We start from the raw sequence: 18,365 nt of genomic DNA on the forward strand, positions 1-18,365 counted from the left end.
GCATGGGACCATGGAGGGTTTCAAGCAGTGGAAGGAAACATGATTTATATTTTAAAGATGGGCCCAGCTGCTTGGGAAAGTGAAAGAGGGGGGAAGAAAGCAAGAGTGGACACACTGGACATAGGTAGGAGGCCAATAGCTTTGTGGGCTGAGAGATACAGGGACTTCTCCTGGCATAGTTGCCGAGAAGAGAGGGAGCTGTAAATTCACCTTCTGGGTTTCTTCAGCTCTAAGGTCTGTGAGTCAGAGGTCAGGGTTCTGCTCTAATCAGGCATCTTTGTAGACTCTCAGGCTTCCTTGGTGGCATAGAGCGTATTAAGAGGGACAAAAAGAATTGATTCATGTGGTGGTCCTAAAATTCATATAAATTGCAGTCATTTCTAGTACCTGGACGAGAGGGATGTCAAACAATACTCAAAATCAAGTTATTGAGAATGAATAAGAACTTTCCATGATAAAAGTTAATGCTATCAAAACACCACCAGAACTAAATGGATAGAATTGTCCTGTTGAGCTCTAGCTTTGACAAATTCAAGAATGAAAACTATAGAAGTGTTAAGACTCAGTGAATATGTGTAGAAGCTAAATTACATGCATCTGAAAGTAAAATTTCATTTCTCTTTTCTGTCACGATAAGCTGAAGAAATAAATCCAGTCTTTAAGCACAGAGTAAAAGCAGGATTCTGACAGTTCGATAGATTCCCCAAGATTAAAAGGACACAAGACTGAAAATTTTCATGAATTATATAAACAGCCTTCCAGTAATTTACACTTGGGGAGAATGTTCACAGAGAGCTTTTGTAGCTCTTCCAATCATTCAACTTGTTTATTGGGGCAGGATACGTAAGGGGCTAGAATGAAAATAAAAAGTATACTATGACAAGGAAAGTGTTAAGCATATATTTAAGGTCTCAGTTTTATTTGAAGTTTGACAGCATTATTGCTAGACGGGAAGTATGTGAGAGAGAAAGCGAAAGAGACTGAGAGAGGCTACTATTACAAATAAAATCCATGGATAGGTAGATTTGGAAAACAACAGATACAAATGCTTACAATTAACATGCAAATTTTTTTTTCTTGCCAAGTGACATTAGACTGGCCAGAAAAGAATAATCCTAACCATTTTCAAAATGGATTGTTTTACATCACCTTGAAGAGTAGAGATGTATTCTAAAGCTCGTGGTGCTTCCTGGCTTCTGCACTCACAAATTTATTTCTTCTCATTTTAAGGAGTTGGGGAAGCAGATTGCCCCATGCTCTGTAGGGAAAGCAGCTATTATGCTGATGGCATATAGTGTTTACAGCATATAACTTGCAGCATGCACCTAAAAGCTCCTGGATGTGACTCTATTTCATAGTAAATTTCTGTAATAATGTTGAATTCTAATTGTGAATAGAAACACTGCTATCTCGTGCATGGCAGAGAACCCTCCCCAGGCCACATGTCCATCCTCAGACTATCAAGGGTGCTTGGTTCTGTGAAGCTGCAGGAGGTGACACTCAGGTCCTCCAGCACCATGATCATTCCCAGGGCTTGTACTATTTTTCTCTTGGTGACTTGGTTGAAACTCAAGGATCTTGAACACAGTGGTGGTTTTCCTCATGGTCACTGAAGCCTTTTCATTGGCCCGCAGAGTGCTGGCCAGCTTGCTTTTGGTAGGTGACTGTCACGAATAGGTGTAGGAGAGGCAGGGTTAACAGCCCGGGGCTCCAATTGTACTGCCTGTTGGAAAATTGGCTCCCTCCTTTTCTAGCTGTGTGAGCTTGAAGTTACAAGATGTCTTTGGGCCTCAGTATCCTTGTTGGTAAAAAGAAGATAATTTTTTTTTATAATAAATTTTATTTTTATATTCCCCATACAATTGCAACCCCCCATTCTGACCCCAATCCCTCCCCTCCCGCCCCCCACCCCCCAAAAAGTGTCTCTGGTTCATAGTTTTTTGTTGATTTTGATTTTCACTTTCTTATAGTTATTCATTTTCCTGGTCCCTTATTTAAGTTTTCTAGATTGCTATGAGTGAGACCATCCGGTATTTTTCTTTTTCTTTTTGGCTTATTTCACTGAGCATGATCCCTTCCAGCGCCATCCATGTTGCTGAAAATTGCATGTGTTTATCTTTTTTGAATGCTGAGTAATATTCCATGGTGTATATGGACCACATCTTCTTGATCCAGTCATCTATTTTTGGGCATTTGGGTTGTTTCCAAAGCTTAGCTATTGTAAACAGTGCTGCTATAAACATAGGGGTGCAGGTGCTCTTTGGAATTGATGTTTCTGTGTCCTTTGGGTAAATACCTAGGAGTGGAATTGCTGGATCATATGGAAGCTCTATGTTTAGTAGGTCCAGAAATCTCTACACAGCTCTCCATAGTGGTTGGACCAGTTTGCACTCCCACCAACAGTGCAGAAGAGTTCCTTTTTCTCCACACCCTCGCCAACATTTGTTGTTGCTAGTTTTTTTAATATGTGCCATCTCACTGGTGTAAGATGGTATCTCATGGTAGTTTTGATTTGCATTTCCCTGATTACAAGTGATGTTGAACATAAAAAGAAGATAATTTTAATACGTTATACCTTGGGGGTATTAGTACATTTAGTACATTGGACGCATGGAGGATGGCACTGACTCAAGTATGCACTAAATACACATAACTGCTGGCCGAAGCACCAGCCCTCTGGAGATATCCTTCCAGATCCTCAGTTGCTTTTCTTAGTGCAGATTTCACATTGGTTGCCAGTTTGGCAGCCTTTAGCACCTGCACTCACCCAGAGCAGCTAACTCTGAGCAGCAGATGAGCACCTCTGAGGGTCAGTTCTTCCTCCTCACAGGCTGACCCTCTGGGAACAGTCTTCCTCATGCACACATGCACGCATGCACACACACAGGCTGAGTCAGCCACCGGAACTGTTAGAGCAGCGTAACCAGGTCCCTCCAAATGAATGTGCCTTTGCTGAGGGTTCAGGCTGAAAGTCTCCTAAAAATTCACTAGCAAATGAGGCAGAAAACTCGCAAAACATCACAATTCAGAATTGAAATTGTGCCTTTTAGAATCTCCCTGCAATCATCATTTCTCTATTGAATATCCCAGAGCAGGAAGGCTAAATGGAGAACCCAAATGTAGACTGCTCCATAGAAGTTTAGAGAGTTATCCTCCATAGCTGCTTTCACCTCTGGCAACAACTTTTCCAGGGGTGCCAAATGGTTCACTAATTGAGAACTGAGGACATGAGATTCCTGGTTTAATTATTGCCTGACTTTTAGTAATGCTTGGCCAAACCCTCACATGTTATTTCAAACTATTAAATCCCCCCAAGAGGGGAGGATTAATTAATTCATATTAATGTGATTAGGGAGCACACAGCTTTTTTCCAAAGCCAGTGACTGTGGAAACCAACTATTGCTTAGGAGATGTTAGAAGTCTTCTGAGGTGCAGAAATAGCCTTCTTCATTTAAAGTGAAAATAGGCAAGCTTCCTAGACATTTTTGTTCCATTATCAAAAGTATTAACTATTTTTCTTCAAACCTTAAATAAGCCCCAAGGGAAAGCAAAGTGGTTTCCAGACCAGAGTCTAGGATAAACCTAAACTATAACAGGCAATTAAATGTTAAAATCTTTAAGAGATTCAAAGACTCGTATACGAAGAAATTCATTGTTTTATTGTTGATAAACATACAAGATTGAAAGTAATATTATAAGTTTTTTCAAAACTGGATATCTTGGCACATGGGGGAAATTCACGGTATTTTCTGCTAGTGACTAACTGTTGTCAATCTCGCTGAGGTCTGTATACACAGCATAAAGACAACTCAGGTGCCTGTGACTACAGGTGGATCAGATACTCACACTTAAAAATGCCACAGAGGCCAGGTGCAGGGAGGCCTGTGACAGGTTATCTTTGGGCCTTCCAGCTCATGGCTGAGTCCTGATATCCAAGTTTCCAGGTTTTATTGTAAAATTGTAAAATCCTTCTCTCTTGCCTCCAAACCTGTTTTCCCCACCAAGAGTTTCCAAGAAGGGCTTCGGTACAAGTGATGAAATGAAAGTCATCCTTAGCTTCCTACTTTTATCTAATTTATAGGGAAAGTTATGTTGGAATTTATAGGGTTGAGGCACATGGGCAGCCTGGACATCAGTGGTGGAGGCAGCAGCCTGCTGCAGAAATCTATAAACTTAGATGCAGGCTCATAACAAACTGCAAGGTAGACCATATTCAGGACAGCAGCCAGAGCTGCAATCAAGGTAGGGGAGCAATCACCTCAGGCCTCCCTCCCTCCTGCCCTCCCTCCTACCAGTTCTGACTTGATTGCAAGACTGTGTCTTTAGTGCAAGCACATCACTGGTCAGTGAGCTGCTGGCTTCTCAGTAATCTTCCCCTCACTTAGTACCAGTGCTGAAAATCTTTGATTCTCTGTGTGTACTTTCTTTGGCATAGGTTAGAGTAGGGACTTGGTCATTTGTTGATTTCCCTGAGGCCTACTGCAATTCCATGTTCTAGGAAGGAGTTAGTTGTCTTTGGCAAAATGCCCTGAAGACTTTCTCAAAGTCCATGATGATGTCTATATATAGGCTGAGTTTTAAATTTCTTCCAGAGATTCAAAAGCTTAGCTAATGGGGCTGTTATGTCATTTTAAAGCATAGTCCCCTTAACATAAAACTGAAGCAATTTTTCCCACCAAAACTCACCCCATCAACCACGCAGCCACTGAATAGTCATTTGATCTTAATGGAGGCACAAGTTAAAACCAATAACTAAGGTTTTATAGCCTCGCTCCAATACAAGGAGATTTAAATTAAATGAAAAATACAAACCCATATCTCACTCCAGCTAATCCACTAGCTACAGTGTCCCTTGAGCCTTTATATACAACTAAGGGAAGATCATCTTCAGGGACTCTTGCAGCTCTAACTTATATTTTGCTATGAATTAGTGTGGAAAATAAGGTGTTAGGTTAGTTTTCTCTGTGTGTAAGAAGCCTCAGTTAAGGTTGAGACCTGGAAAATACTTCTCATTGGCTTAAGCTATTTTCTTAAAGCTTTGTGGCTTTTGTCTTATTATGTTTTGAAGGTGTCTCCCAACACTGTTCTTTCTCTTGTCCATCTCAACCTCTGTCAAGAAATGTTCTGAAATAAGCACTTAAATGCGCTAAACCAGCTCACCTTTTAAGGCAATTTAAAACAGCGTTTCCTTCCCTTTTCCACTTCATGGCACACTTGTGAAATGATAGTGTTTATATAATACACTGAGGTAAGAGGAATAAGGCTACTGGAAACAAGAGGCAACCTCCTCAGGGGGCACCACCCTCAGGAGGCTGTCCAGGCTCACCTGCCTCCTAGCACATGCCTTTTAATAGCCAGCAGCTACAAAAACCTGAAGAGAAGCCTCTCAATATCTGCAACCAATTAGCCCCTCCCTCTACATTTTATTGGTTTAGGTTGTGGATTTTCTCCAAACCTCCATGTTGAGCTTGTTCATGGACCCTTTTTAAAATATGAGCCATTAGTGAGCTGGTGCTGATGCTGGGTCCTTTACCTCTAAGTGGTTGAAAACTTTGTTCTATCAATACTCCAGATACCCCCAAAGTCAGTGCTGGAAAATTAATTGAAGTTGGGACCCACATGGTCCTTCAAAGAAATTAGAAAATGAATCTCATTCTTGTATGTATTTCTCACTGGCTCACAACAATAAATTTCTTTTCAGCAATTTTAACCAGCTTCGCAACATGTTATTCTCTTAACCCTTAAATGAATTTCTGCTTTAGATTCTTTCACTGACACTGTGCTTTTTGCCCTGAGTTTTATGTTAAAGAGCAGCTCATTCATGAGGCAGGATGTTGTCGCCTGCATTGTTAATATGGGTGCTTTATAACAGAAGAAATACAGGGCTGAGGACGCTAATATAAAATACCAGTTTCCACCCAGATATCTCATGAAACCATCAGATACAAAAATGTTTTCATAATTTCTGGGAAATTTGCATTTATAGCAAAGATAAGATGGTATTCAAGTCTATACTGCATGCACACATTTTAAATCCAATCAATCTTTTACATTTAGTAGTGGGGCTTCATTTCTGCTTTGGGAGGCAGCTGGGGCTGAGGGTAGGATGGCGTGGTGGCTGGTGATGCAAAGCACATCATGGATGCTGTGGTGAAGGGAAATCTATGGGGACTACACCTAAGGGGAAAAAATCAAATACTGTGCAAAAGTTAACGATCTAAGGCAATAAAAATTAAAAAAAAGAGAAATTAAAAAAAAAAAGATTAGGAAAGGCAGCACTTTCCACACAATTCAGTCATGCAATAGTGAATTTGTGATCGTAACACCCAGAATAAAATTCAAATGCACATTTATTACATTCAAGATCTATGTAATGTAGACATAGTCCATTTTTACCAACAGCTTTTCACCCTTCCATTCCATTCCATCAAAGCTTTCCTGTCCCAGTATCCATGTTTTGCCTGCCAATACTTGTATTGCTTCTTCTTAGCCAATAAAAACTTTTATCACACTTTCTTCTAAGCACAATCTTACACTATATTTAATCTTCACAACTCTGCGAGGTCAACACTATTGACTAAACAGTGAACATCTCTCACAATCAGGTCAAAACACTAATGTCTTTTTTTTTTTTAATTTCTATTTTTTTCATTTTTATTGCCTTAGATCGTTAACTTTTTTTTAAATAATAAATTTTATTTTTATATTCCCCATACAATTGCAACCCCCCCTTTCTGATCCCAATCCCTCCCCTCCCGCCCCCCACCCCCCAAAAAGTATCTCTGTTTTATAGTTTTTTGTTGATTCTGATTTTCACTTTCTTATAGTTATTCATTTTCCTGGTCCCTTATTTAAGTTTTCTAGATTCCTGCTATGAGTGAGACCTTCCGGTATTTTTCTTTTTCTTTTTGGCTTATTTCGCTGAGCATGATCCCTTCCAGCGCCATCCATGTTGCTGCAAATTGCATGTCCTTATCTTTTTTGAATGCTGAGTAATATTCCATGGTGTATATGGACCACATCTTCTTGATCCAGTCATCTATTTTTGGGCATTTGGGTTGTTTCCAAAGCTTAGCTATTGTAAATAGTGCTGCTATAAACATAGGGGTGCAGGTGCTCTTTGGAATTGATGTTTCTGTGTCCTTTGGGTAAATACCTAGTAGTGGAATTGCTGGATCATATGGAAGCTCTATGTTTAGTAGGTCCAGAAATCTCCACACAGCTCTCCATAGTGGTTGGACCAGTTTGCACTCCCACCAACAGTGCAGGAGAGTTCCTTTTTCTCCACACCCTCGCCAACATTTGTTGTTGCTAGTTTTTTTAATATGTGCCATTCTCACTGGTGTAAGATGGTATCTCATGGTGGTTTTGATTTGCATTTCCCTGATGACAAGTGACGTTGAACATTTTTTCATATGCCTGTTGGCCATTTGCATTTCCTCTTCAGAGAAGTTTCTTTTTAGCTCTTCTGCCCATTTTTTGACTGGATTATTTTCTTTGTTGTTGAGTCTCATCAGCTCTTTGCAGATTTTTGTGATCAGTCCTTTAGCCATTAGTGTTGGGTGCAAAATGTTCTCCCAGTCGGTGGGGTTTCTCTTTGTTTTTGTTATTGTCTCTTTTGCTGTGCAGAAGCTTTTTAATTTGATGTAGTCCCAGCTGTTTATCTTTGCCTTCACTATCACTGCTTTGGGTGATGTGTCTGTAAAGATGTCTTTGATGTGCAAATCACGTAGTGTTTCGCCTATATTTCCTTCTATATATTTTATGGTTTCAGGTCTTATGTCTAGTTCTTTAATCCATTTTGAGTTGATTTTCGTGTATGGTGTGTGGTAGTGGTCAAGCTTCATTCTTTTGCATGTAGCGACCCAGTTTTCCCAGCACCATTTATTGAACAAACTTTCTTTGCTCCAATGCATAGTCTTTGCTCCTTTGTCAAAGATTAGTTGACCATAAATCTGTGGGTTTATTTCTGGATTTTCTATTCAATTCCATTGGTCTGTATGTCTGTTCTTGTTCCAATACCATGCAGTTTTTATGATTATGGCTTTGTAGTATAGTTTGAAGTCTGGGAGTGTGATGCCTCCATGCCCTTCTTTTTTTTTTCAGGAGAGCTTTGGCTATTCGGGGTTTTTTGTGATTCCATATGAATTTCATCAATAATTTTTCTATTTCTTTGAAGAATAACATTGAAATTTTGATTGGAATAGCATTGAATCTGTATATTGCTTTTGGTAGGATGGCCATTTTAATAATGTTTATTCTTCCAATCCATGAGCAGGGGATGTCTTTCCATTTCTTTGTGTCTTCTTCTATTTCTTTTAACAGTGTTTTATAGTTTTCTTTGTATAGGTCCTTTACCTCTTTTGTTAGATTTATTCCCAAATATTTGATTTTTTTTTGTTTCAATAATAAAAGAGATGTTTTTTTTTTTTTATTTCTTCTTCTTCAGATTTATTGTTTGTGTATAGGAAGGCTACTGACTTTTGCGTGTTGATTTTGTATCCTGCCACTTTACTGAACTGATTGATGAGTTGAATTAGTTTTTCTGTGGAGTTTTTGGGGTTCTCTACGTATATTATCATATCATCTGCAAATAGTGATAGTTTGACTTCTTCTTTTCCTATTTGGATTCCTTGGATGTCTTTCTCTTGTCTTATTGCTCTGGCTAGGACTTCCAGTATTATATTGAAAAGCAGTGGTGAGAGTGGACATCCTTGTCTTGTTCCAGATCTTAATGGAATTGCTTTCAGCTTTTCACCATTGAGAATGATACTGGCTGTTGGCTTGTCATAGATGGCCTTTATGATGTTGAGGTATGTTCCTTGCATCCCAAGAATTTCAAGGGCTTTTATCATGAATGGGTGTTGCACTTTGTCGAAAGCTTTCTCAGCATCTGTTGATATTATCATATGGTTTTTATATTTCTTTTTGTTGATGTGTTGGATAACGTTGATTGATTTTCGGATGTTAAACCATCCTTGTGTCCCTGGAATGAATCCTACTTGGTCGTGGTGAATTATCTTATGGATACATTGTTGGATTCTGATAGCTAAAATTTTATTGAGGATTTTTGCATCAGTGTTCATTAGGGAGATTGGCCTGTAGTTTTCCTTTTTTGTGTTGTCCTTGTTCGGTTTTGGTATTAGTGTAATGTTGGCTTCATAGAACGTATTTGGTATTGTCCCTTCCTTCTCAATTTTTTGGAAGCGTTTGTGAAGGATAGGCACTAATTCGTCTCTGAATGTTTGGTAGAATTCATTTGTAAATCCATCGGTCCTGGGCTTTTGTTTTTGGGGAGGTTTTTGATTACCATTTCAATTTCGCTGCTTGTAATTGGTCTGTTTAGGTGTTCTATTTCTTCTTTATCTAGGTTTGGGTGATTGTAGAGTTGTAGGAATTTGTCCATCCCGTCTAGATTGTTGAACTTGTTTCCATATAACTGTTCATAGTAGTTACTGATTATTCTTTTGATTTCTGCTGTGTCCGTTGTGATTTCCCCTCTTTCATTTGTGATCCTGTTTATTTGTGCTTTGTCCCTTTTTTCCTTTGTGAGCCTGGCTAGGGGTTTGTCTATTTTATTGTAGATCGTTAACTTTTGCACAGTACTTGATTTCTCCCCTCAGGTGTAGTCCCCATAGATTTCCCTTCACCATAGCATCCATGATCCATCACCATAGACATTTGTGCTCCCCCCTCCCCTGTTTGACCACTTCCCTTCCCTTCCTGTGTGCCTCAAATCTATGGTCAGCTTGCAGGTTTTGTCTTTTTCCTAACCCTTTGTTCAGTTTCTCTCTATTCTACATATAAGTGAAGCCATCCAGTATTTTTCATTTTCCTTCTGACTTATATCCCTTCCATCTCCATCCATGTTGCCACAAATGGCATGAGTTTATCTTTTTTGATTGCTGAGTAGTATTTTATTGTGTATATATACTGCATCTTCTTGATCCAGTCATCTGTTTGGGGGCATTTAGTTTGCAAAACTCTAATCTCTTGGGCCTCCCCACTGGCGCAGCGGGTTGAGTGCAGGGCGGTGAAGCTGTCCGCAGCCTTCTGCAGCACGGGTTCAATTCCCGGCCGGCCAGGGAGAAACCTATATGGCACGGCAGACCTCTCCTGCCTCACCTGCTGCTCCACTCAGCAGTGTCCTTGATCCGTCTGCTTGTTCTGCATCCTGCTCTATCTCTGGTGAATTCTCTCACCCTCCCGCACCTCTGACTATACCCCAGTTCTTATATAAATAAATAAATCTTTTTAAAAAAACCTCTAATAATAAGATTTTGTTGGACCCCGCACTCTTCTCCATCAAATGCTGTCTCTAATTCTTAGGTAAAAATTTTTGTCTGTAAACCTTTGTTTGCTGTTCTGTGACTTTCCCCTCTATCATGGGATCAGTTATTTATATCTATTTCTGTCATGTTACTTTTCATGTGTTTGTTTTACTTGTCCTAAGTCAATTTGAAGTTCCTTAAGGACAAGAATTATGGCATTTCTTTGAATCCCTCACAGTTCCAGATAGTCTGCTTTTCAGGGACCTCTCATATGATTTGTGTTAGTGGGATTGTATCGCATTCTTGAGTAATGAACAAGCACTGTCCTCCTCCAAGTAAAAGTGTGAATATTCTCTGCTCAAACTACTTGCCCTGATCCTAAATCCAGTGTTTCTACCCCTCTAAGGCATCCAAGAATGGGCAAAGCAGCAGAGGATCACTTAGGGGAAGGAATTGTGTGCAAGTTGATCTTACCCAGCTTAAGAAATTGCACTATAATGAAGTGGAACTGAAGCTATGTTCCAAAACACAGATATCCCATCAGTAATTCTCAGCCTAAGTAAATGGTTCAGTAACCAACTCAGAACCTAGAGGAGAGAGTCAGGTGCAGGAGAGCCCCTGTACCTCGGGGAAGCCCCTCTAGTGCCTAGGTCTGCAGAGCCCTGTGCTCAGAAGGGCCAGGCCGCCCACCCCAGTTACTCTCCAGTTACCTCGTACTGGCTCTGACTATTCCTGGAACCTCTATCCTTCCGTGTGAGCACCACCTCAGCAATATTTATATCATCCTAAATAGGAAGGTTTGGATGGCATCCCAAGCTCCTTTGAAAAAAGTATTGCTTCAATCTATTTATTCATCTCACAATCTTATTAACAAAAGCAACCATTTTCCATTCCAAGTGAACAACTTCTGAATCATATTGCTTCTTTTAGGATCATATTCAGCTAAAACCAGAATGAATAGGACCTATTGATTAAATTCCATTTTTCCAATCCTGAATATGAGTTGTTGGGTTCCCAAATTAAAACCTGACTGCCTGTGTCCTACCTGTAAGCAGCCAAGCAAAAGAAAACAGATTTTGTATCAAACTCTAAGTATACTGGTATCTGAGCATTAAAGCATCTTTTAAGGAAAATAGAAAAATAAATGTAAGCATTTCAGTCTCTTAGCACTTACAAATTTAAAATATTGTTACATTGTAAGAATAAGTCAAAGAGAAACACCATATAGAATATTTATTCTCAAAAAGAGGCACAATACAACCTAGCCAAAATAAAAAATCTGTGTATGGTCACAGTGCACTTCTTTAAAAATCTAAATCATTTTTCTTATTGTTTGAATGAAGCTCATAAATCATAAGTTTTCCCCACTAGGGAATTATTTTCAGGTGTGTTTTTTATTGTCTTCAAGGACTCTTCAGGCGGGAGCAGCAGGTAGATAGGGGGATATCTTCTTATCTTCAGCTATTCCATTTTCTTAAAAGTTCATAAATGGGTGATTGGTAGCTGTTGGCACAGGGAGTGTGTCCTGCTGCAGCTCCTTGCTATTCACAAGACAGTGCAGGAAGATGGCAACTGTGAAGAGTCCAGACTGCATGTTCAGCATCACCCTTCACCAGTGGGAAACACCCAGTTGTCCCAGAGGGTTCAAATGAATTCTGAGGTGCAGGTCACTTTTGCAAAAGACTTTTAAAAATAATCTATTCAAGGATACGTTGGATTAAATTCTCTGTAATTTAATTTTTCTTCTCTCTTCCCAACCATCAACTATATACAAAAAGCTTTTGATTCCACCTATATATCCATTTAAAAACATGTTTCTAAGTGAACATAGTGCTCATTTATCACCATTTTCAGCTATGCTGAATGAGTATTAGAAGGGGATATTTTTCCCATTTGGACTGAGATAAATAGCATTTCTTTTTCAGCTTCAGCTGTCACCAAAGACTCAGGAAGTACCTCTACCCAAACTTATTGCCACACCAAATCTTCATAAAAGCTCTTTTTATGTGTTCATTTGACACCAATAATTTTGCAACTTAAGTTGGATTTATTCCTAACCAAATTATTGTCACTGTTTGGTTGGAATCCTTTCTAGGGATTAATCAGTCAGCCTTTTTCTGGGTGATGATCACTAAGCATTCCTGAGGTGTATGCAGTGCCAAACAAAATAACTAAATCATGGGCCTACTATTCGCATTTTCATTTTCCTTCCTGATCCCTTCCAGATATTATTTCTCTAAGGCAAGCAAAGGTTTGCTCCACAAACATACCCAGATGTTGGACACATGATGAACCCATCTGCTTGTAAGAGTGAAATGCCCAAAACTCATTTGGAAGCTATTCATTATTAAGACATATATTTATGGATTCCTCATAAAAGAAGTGCCTGCCAGTAAACAAGGAAGAACACAGTTTAAATTTTTTTTTGCTCTGTAGTTTTCTAGTACAGAGCAGTTGAGAGTACATGAACTAGAAGAATATTTTGACTTAGCACTCTTCATTCAAATGACTTTTTAGACTTGCTAGATGAACGAAAGATGAAAAACTACTCAAATTCTAATAGATGAAAAACCACTCACTTAGCAAAATTACAGTAAAACCTGGTGGCCAACTGTCTTAATCCCTTCAGGATTCTATAAAAGAATACCATAGATTGGTGTCTTATAAACAACATCAATTTGTTCTTTACACTTCTGGAGACTGGCAAGTCTACAATCAGGCACTAACAGATTCAGTGTCTACTGAGAGACAGCTTCCCATTCATAGACATCTATTTTGTCACTGTGCCCCAAATGGAGGAAGGAATCGAGAGAGCTCTCTGGGGTGCCTTGTAGAAAAGCACTAAGCCCACTTATGAGGTGCTCCCCTCTCATGATGTAATCATCTCCCACCTCCAAACGCCATCACACTGGGGATTAGGTTACAACATATGAATTCAGGAATGACACAAATATTCAGTCTACAGTACCAAATTTACCAATGATATTGGTGCTCCCTGGTATTGAATGTTAAAAAAAATTAATAGACTTCTTTCTCAGCTCCAATCAGTGTGTTATGATTGCAAACTTTAAAGCAGACTTTCAGGTACCTTAAATTCATATCCCGAATGAATTTATACACAGCTATACCTTTCATTAAGATAAGCGGTTATCTAAACATGCTTTCCCCATAGAAAACTTGCATATATCAAGCACTCTCATCTGTCACTGTTAATGCCTTAATGAGATTCTAAATTAGCACAGGGCAGTAGAATTTTCTAGTGATGGCACTGCTCTCTTTTGTACTTGCAATACTGTAGTCACTGGTCTCTCATATATTTTATTTCATTTTTTTAAGATTTATTTTTATTTATGCATACAAGAGCTGGGGTGCAGGTCAGAGGTACATGGGATAAGAGGATTCACAGAGAGAGAGTGGGGAGCAGAACAGACATATCTACTGAAATACACTGCTAAGAGGAGCAGCGGGTGAGACAGGAGAGGTCTGCTGAGCCATGTGGTTTTAGCTGCCTGGCCTGGATCAAACTCATGCCACAGTGGCTGGTGATAGCTTGATAGTGCTGAGACTGTAATCCCTGCGCCAAGATAGGGAAACCCATATCTTTTAATTCTTGAATGAGGTTAGTGTGGCTGAGGAATAGAATTTTAATTATCTTTCCTATCAAATCATTTAAATAGCCACAGGAGGGTAGTAACTACCAAGTTACTGCAGCTCTAGAGCACTGTAGAGAGCTGTTACGTGTCCCCCTGGCCCCACCTTCTTCCCTCCTCCTAACCTCTGGTCCAACCCTTTGCACTTCCACTTTAATATTTTCCAATACAAGGCCAATGATATCATTTAAGTTCCCTAATATATTTGTGACTTCTCATTTGACAATAAAATAAATCACAAGCCCCCTGGCAGAACCAATAAGGCCTTCCATGATTTGACCCTTCTAACTTTTATCCCAACCTCATTATACTCCCACATCTACATCTACTTCACAGATCTGAGCCTTTGCAAGTCACATCACCTCCAATGCCTTCCCTATCCTTGGCCAGCTGGGAAGGTACTGTTTATCTTTTAAAATTCAGGTATGGCACTGTTTCTCCTCTGAAGCCTTCCTAAGCCCTTTTCTCTCCCTTCCCCACCTCCTTTCTCCTAGGTAGTCACCATTAAGTCTTTCCTTTTTCCATTTCTTGGTTTCCAAAGTACAAGTATCATTTTGTATTCCCCTCTACAAAGTTAGCCATTCCAGTAGGTGTGTGGTGGTGTCTCGTTTTCATTTCTATTTTTTCTCTAAAGACTAATGATGTTGAGGATCTTTTCATATCCTTTTTGCCATGTTTATATATTCTTTGTGATGTGCTTATTCACCTTTGGCTTCTCCCCTTTAGAACATCATTGGCATTTCACTGTGGACAGCAAAACACATTGTGAGGCTCTTCAGTCCTCCGTTTCTCATTCATTTTATGATGATGATCTCAGGTGAAATTATTATGGGGATATGTCTGCTTAGTAAAAGTGAAAACACGTATACATGCTGTGCTTTCAAATGTAAGGGATGAGAAATGATACATATAAGCAGAAATCCAAATAAGGTTCAAATGTATATTTGAATAAGAAAGAAAAACTCACTTTTCATGTGATGAAACTATGACATGATTTATTTGGTCATTCAGAGGTCACACTGAAAGTTGTTTTCAAACTTAATATATGATCAAGATCATCTAGCTCCTGAACACTTTGCTTGGGCGCCTTTTCATATTTAGTTTTATCCAGTTGCGCAAAATTTACTATTTCCAAGTTAAAACATGATCTACCCTGTTAGTGGAACTTTGGCTTCTTGGAGAAACTGAAGCGCCAATAAATATTCATGTAATCTTCTGGATAACATATTGAAAAGGACAGCTGGCTCAGGAGGGATCATTTGCCTGGGTTAGTATCTGTTTCCATTTACATTAAGAAAATATTGCAAGAAGTTATTATCTATCCTAGGGCTTAGGGGAATACAATGGAAAGCTGATATTGCACGTGATTGCTTTTGACATTTACCTATTGTAGCAGGGAACCTGTGTGAAGATAGCCAAGTGACTTTTTATAAAACACAATTTCAGAAGCTATAAAAGGAAAAGGGAGATGGCAGAGATAGAATATACTGCATCTGTAAAAATGAGAAACATGACTTGTCAGCAACACCTGCTTGTAACTATCAACCATTTCTACCGGGCCTGCTGAGAAATTACTGAAAACCAAGTACCTTGATAGGTGTGAAGTCTCAAAAGGCAGTTGAGAGATATACAGGAGAAAAAGAAAGTGTTGTTTTATTGAACATTTTAACCCAATACCTAGAGCTGATGCAATGTAATTTTATGATATTTTCTGAACTGTTGGAAAGAAATCAGTTGTCTTTTATATTTTCATTTGTCAGAGCTACTGCAGACAATATACTTTCAAAGTTTGGGTGCATAAATTATTTGACAAAATTTTTCTAAGTAGGTTTCAGATCTCTGACTGGTACAGCAAAATTCTGATTGCAGCAACTAAGTTAAAAAAAGATATCTCCAACTTTTAATTGATGGTCATAAAAGGTTAAGCTTATCTCTTCCTATTTCTTAGGACTCAAGACAGTAGTAGTAAATGAGTAATAAAGAAATGGGTATGAGTGGGGAAGATATTTTAAAGATTGAAAAAAAGTGACAACTTATTTTGCAGGGCAGAGAAGCCAAGAGATATGAATAGCACTGATTTTCCCATTTCTTTAGAAACTTTGAGCTACTCCAAACTTAAAACACTCAAGACAGAATGAAATACAATCAACATCAACACCAGATGTCAAATTTTATTTTTAAAGTAGGAACTCAAACAACCAAATACAAAATAATGAAAAAAAGTTGAAGAAATATAGATAATCCAAGAAACAAAAGAAAACTTCAAAAATGTCCCCTTTGTACACAGAGATATGAAAAGATATGGCATTCATAAAATAAAAATCGAATGTTAATAGAGAGAATAATATAACTAAAAACTGAGTTCTTAAAAATTGGAAATATCATTGAAAATTGAAAATTTCACTGGAAAGGTTAGAAGACAGAGTACAGGAAACCTCCAATGAAGTATGACAAAAAGGAACAGAAATATATGAGAATTTATAAGAGAATTGGCAGATCTAGGAAGGCATTATCTCACTAATAAGAGTTTCAGAAAGAGAGGCCAGAGGAAAAAAATGGAAGTTATCAGAGAAATAGTGCAATGAAAATTCTCAACACCAAAGCTAAAGAGACCTAACAAGGAACCAGCCACACCAGGAGGCTTCACTTAGAATCATTAGAACACAAAAAGTACAGGCTGGTCTGAAACAATTCCAAAGAACAAAGGAAAAATTAACAGATTACATTCACAAAAAAACCAGTATCTTAATAGGTTCAGATACTTCAGCAGGAACATTGGATGACAGATGATAATGGAGGAATACCTGCAAATTTCTGACGAAAATTATTTTTTCAATCTAGAAGTTCATACAGTCTATAATTCTAAGTTAGAATTCAAATCAATGGAGAGTTAAAAAAGAAGATATTTTCAAGCAATAAAAATTGAAAAATTACTCACTCCCATGCATGGTTTCTTAGGCAGATACAAAGGATGTGTTGTAGCAAAATGGGTGAATCAAAGAAGAAGGTAGAGGATTTACAGAACTGTGCCTTCCACCTTTGAGTGCAATGGGGATCCCCTCAGTAAACCTGAGGGCCAGACTGAGAGCACCTACCTCCCTCTGGGGAGATGTCTCCAGGGAGCTCACCTGAATAAATGACTTGGGCAACTTGGGGGAAGCACTAAGGGTACAGAGATAGCGTATTACAGAAGCCAGCAGAATGACTTACAAATATTGTTTCAGGATGTGAAGGGAGAAAAACTACACAAGTAAAGAAATGAAATTCCAGAACACTATAGTGAACAAAATTTACCTGGTAAATCTGTAAACAGTGATAAGTGGTTTCACTAAAAATAGTGCTAACTCTACTCAGGATAAGGAAAGGAGGTGGGCTGCAGGGTGAGGGTGCTAAATCTTCTCTCATAGGAAGTCAGGAGCTATTGGCTCAAGTTAATGAATTGAGAAATAGCTATACGATAATATATAATTTAGAAATGAGGAAGAAGAAACAACTGGAAGATTTTAAATGCTTGCCTTTGGGTCACAGAACTGAGGGGAAGACTAGATCAGGCTTTTTAATATAAGCATTTTGTCTTTTATTTTTTAATTTCTTTTTCATACACATATTACTTCAACTAAATTGTTTTAATTATAAGAGATTTCTAATCACTAGAAATGGTACTATTATTCCTTTTACTTAGCTACTTTCATTACCATTACATGAATTTTGAAAATTTGATATAATTTGCTCATTTTGTAGAATAATCCAATATCATCTAGTAATTATTTGTTAACCCCACTGTAGTAAATTAGAAATAAAAGGAAATTCTTGCTCAGTAAACCTGTCATTGTAAAGGTGAGCAACAAATATAGATTTGAATATAGATTTGCATGTTGGAGATGGGACTGTAATACCACATTTCAACACTGTGACTTTTTTAAAATAGTAAAGTAACTTTCTTTTCTGCTTAGCAGGGAAGAAACATTTACTATATTTTAGAATCAGTAACTCTAGGGGCCTCCCTGGGGGCACAGGGGTTAAGATGCAACCTACGAAGAAATCTGCAGCCACTGCAGCACGAGTTCGATTCCCGGCCAGCCAGGGAGCAACCCACATGGCACAGCAGACCTCTCCTGACTCACCCGCTGCTCCCCTCAGCAGTGTACTTCAGTCAACCTGCCTATTCTGTTCCCCACTCTGTCTGGGTCCTACCTGCCTAAGTTTCTTTGGTTCCTGCCTCTCTAATGTCCAGATCATTTTTCAGATTCTGAGGAAAATTAATTCTATCAAAAGAATACACAAACTCCTTGCAATATGATGGTGTCTATAACAGTCTATATAGAGAGAATTTTTCAGAATATACATAGCATGTTGAAATGAGATGCATGTTGAAATGAGAAATGCAGCCACAAGAGAAAAAGATTGGTTTTGCTCCTTCCATTGCCATCCGCCTGTTTTATCA

General features: G+C 38.6%; 1 protein-coding gene across 1 annotated transcript in view; it reads left to right on the plus strand.

Moving 5' to 3' along the window:
- Positions 1–18,365, plus strand: part of MAGI2 (membrane associated guanylate kinase, WW and PDZ domain containing 2) — a 1,147,386-nt gene that overhangs the window by 1,039,440 nt on the left and 89,581 nt on the right.

The sequence above is a fragment of the Talpa occidentalis genome, unplaced genomic scaffold (assembly GCF_014898055.3).
Source record: "Talpa occidentalis isolate TD23 unplaced genomic scaffold, MPIMG_talOcc4v2.1, whole genome shotgun sequence".
Lineage (NCBI taxonomy): Eukaryota > Metazoa > Chordata > Mammalia > Eulipotyphla > Talpidae > Talpa > Talpa occidentalis.